Genomic DNA, 3,704 nt, shown 5'->3' on the forward strand with positions numbered 1-3,704 from the left:
GTGGGTTTTGTTAGTTTTTATGTTAAACTAATCTTTGTACAAAATCTCTATTTTTTAAAGACAATTTGTGTACTGTCCCTCATTCTCCAGAGAACCAGAGCCACATAGTGCTGTCACCAAAGCCCGGGTCTAGCTCGGGTGGTTAACAAGTGTCCTGTGCTTGCTATGTGCCCTGCGTCTAAACCTCCTTGGGGACACTGTGACCTCTCAGAGTCACCCTCGGTGTCCCGTGAAGCTCAGAGTTGCCCTCGATGTCCTATGACGCTGTGATGGGCACTCGCATAGAGCCGAAGGTCTCTTGCCATTTGAAGACTGGGAGCCTGAAGTTGGGGTCCCTAGGCTGGGCTGGCCTCCGGCTCCGGGCAACAGTCGAGTGCCGGGGTCAGAGGCTGTGGAGAGCCCCGTAGTTCCTGCCGGAGCGGTGAGCCACAGGAGGCAGCGTGCCCCAGCTCCTCCCGTCAGCGAGATAGTTTCCGGCATGGAATTTTGTTGTGGACATGCTCGCACCATGGCAGATAACGTATTTTTCCTTGCAGTTGCACACAGTTTTCTAATTGGCAGATCAAGTTGTCGGTGTTTATGCTGCAGACAGCAGGTGCTGTGAACCAGGTTCTTACGAAGATTGGTGTAAAGAGCCTGACGGTCAGCCCAAAGTCCACGTGGGCTCCGGGGCTTGCGGGAAATGGAATCGAGCGGCCGCGTTGGGGCGACTGCTGTGAAGTGCACGGTGGGCTTGAGAGATGCTGCTCCCACGCTGTCTCGGCCTGCGGGAACGTATCGTGCAGGGAAACTCGAGCGAGGGCGCGGAGGTCTGGAACCGGCGCAGCGTCTCAGCACGGGAGCGAAAGAAGTGTCACAGCTCACACAGTGTCACAGCTCTTGATGGTATGAAGGTTTCGCTCGTTTATTGAGGGCTAGAGCGCTTTCTTATATACACAAGGCAGAGGGAGGTAGGCGGGGTTTACAGCGGACCTAATTGAGGACCTGTCAGTTCTGTCTGAACCAGGAGGTCTGCGTTCCTGGTGTATTGAGGGCTAGAGCGCTTTCTTATATACACAAGGCAGAGGGAGGTAGGCGGGGTTTACAGCGGACCTAATTGAGGACCTGTCAGTTCTGTGTGAACCAGGAGGTCTGCGTTCCTGGTGTCTGTGTCAAGGTCGCACCAGCCATTTTAAGCAGTGAAGGTCATGGCAGCCATCTTGATGTGGGCGGCTCCCCACAGCACGTGTCTCGGAGACCGCCTCGTGCAGGGCAGCATGGCTGGCCCGTGGGGCTGTGGATGGGATTGACCCAAGGCAGGCTCATGGGAAATGGGGACCTCACACACTTGTTAGAGGGTTGCCCCTGCTCGGGTGTGTCCGGGGCTGGATCACAGCAGTGTCACCCTCACAAACGGGTTCACAGTCACACAGGAGGCCATGCGGACTCGGCTCCCTGAGTAAGGGTGCACAGCTTCCACGAGTGTCATCACACAAGGGGCCCTAGGTCGCAGCACACTTTGCACCCTGTGCTGCACTGCACGCTGCCCTCCTCTGGCCACGGCAGCGGCATCCGCACTCACTTTCCCGCAGAGCGGCAGTCTCAGCTGTTCTGATTTCACTCTGTCTTTAACGTCTTTGCCATAGGGTGTGCGCATTCAACGTAGAGCCAGAGGGAGGGGAGAGGAGAAATCACCCCGCGATGGCCGTGCCGCAGTGCCTTCTTCATTCTCGCGTGATGTGGGCCCACGCTCACGCGCACCTGGTGTGAGTCTCAGGCTGCTGGGTCCGAGGCTCGAACTATGGTCATCCACTGCGCCCCCTGCTGCCCCATTCCCAGGGGTTTGACAGCAGCGGGCCGGGGGGCGGGGGGCTGGTGAGAGATGGGTACGCGGGAACATGCCGAGGGCACTGGGGAGGCTCCCCACTGTGGGGCCTGGTGGGGTACAGAGGATGCTGCGCACCTTACCCGACGGCTGGGCTGACTGGCAGACGCCCGTCAGGCTCTAGGACCCCGATGGCAGCAGGCCCAGGAGCACGGGGAGCATGGGGGAGCACGGCAGGTGACTGGGACGGGCATGTCCTGCCACGTGCACGCAGGCATGCTCAGGTGGAGCCCGCACACCTGTCTGCAAGCCTGCACGTGCTGTGGGAATGCCTGGGACAGTCTGGAAGGAACCAACCTGGCTGTCACAGTTCTGTCTTTAAAGCGCATGCCCAGTGGGGAAGGGGAGCACTCACCCCGCAGGTGGCCACAGCAGCCCCTCCTCCGCTCTCTGGGATTTGGGGCACGCACACGCATGTGCCCGGCGTTTTCCAAGCCACCAGGTCTGGGATGAGTTGCAGCCAGGCCTGTGGGATGCAGTGTCTTCACCACCATGCCATGGGCTGGCCAGAGTGGGAAATCGCCCAGGTGGGCCGGCTACACCCACCTTTTTTCTCGTCCATCTTCCTGGGATTTTGGGCACACTCACGTATCTGGCATGATTTTCAAGCCACTAGGTCCAGGATTCGAACCATGGTCCACCAGGTAAGAATCCACTGCCTTGGGGACCGGCAGGTGGTGTGTGGTTAAGGTGCTGCACACTTCCACATAGCAGACCACAGTTGGAGTCCTGGACCTCGTGGCTTGCTTTCTCATTTTCCCTCTCTCTCTTTGCCTCTCTGTGTCTCTCTCTGGTCAAATTAAAATAAGTGAGTGACTAAATAAATAACTCTTTAAGGAGAAGAGAAGGACCTAGTGCCTTAACCACCATGCTACCTGTTAGTCTGGAGCAGATCCCTTCATGGAAATTAAAAAGTGGAATCAGGATCCCAGTCTCTGTGAGCCGTAGCAGGAGATGTAGCTTTCCTGGCACGCTCCCGAGGGCAGCTCAGAGCGGCCACAGCCACCCGAGGTGGGGCCCAGCTGAACCCAGTCGCAGCCAGCAGCGAGCCGTCAGCCGCGCCTGCGGGTGCGCGAGGCGTTTTGCTTGCCAACTCCCAGGACCGAGAGCATGCCGAGGAAGTAACCAACACTCAGAAAGTACCTGCGGAAGCGTCCCGAGCCCTCCCACCGATTTAGCCGCGCGAGCGACCCTTCTAGAGCTGACACGCGTGACCGGGTGCGTGTCTCTCCAGGCCCCAAGTTGTCGCCTACGTCAGGGCTGTCCCGTGGGTGGCCGCCTCCCAGGCTGTCTGAGACCAAGGGAGCGTGCAGCAGGTGCAGCCTCCCTGAGGGTGCCCGTGTGACAGCGGCAAGCCCTGATGGAGTGGAGGAGCGGGTGCGTGCAGGGCAGACCACCATCCTGGCTGCGACCAGTGGCTCTCTTCCTGGGCCGCCAGGACCCAGCGCCCACGTGCTGCCCGGGGAACAGGGTGGGGCCTGGCGATGCTCGCGGCTCTGCGGTGCAGGGCCCTGGTGAACTGTCCCTGCCCGGCATCCAGTCTGGTGCTGCCTGTGCAGCCACGCGCTCCCCCCACCGGCCCCCGTGGCAGGTCCAGCACCATCCTAGGGTCGGTTAGGTGAGAAACCAGTGCTCCCGTAACTGCACTGCCACAAGAAATGCCACTGTCCGACCGGCTCCCGTCCTGCCCTGAGGGAGGCAGCCCGGCTGGTTTGCCCGCAGGACCCTGGCTCGTGGTTCCCCCTGTGACAACTGGGCTGCATACTCAAAGGTCTCTCCTGCTGACCTGTGGGCGAGGGGTAGCTGGCAGGACGTGAGCCACAGGCTACTGCAGTGGGGC

Source organism: Tupaia chinensis, unplaced genomic scaffold, assembly GCF_000334495.1.
Source record: "Tupaia chinensis unplaced genomic scaffold, TupChi_1.0 Scaffold000644_1, whole genome shotgun sequence".
NCBI lineage: Eukaryota > Metazoa > Chordata > Mammalia > Scandentia > Tupaiidae > Tupaia > Tupaia belangeri.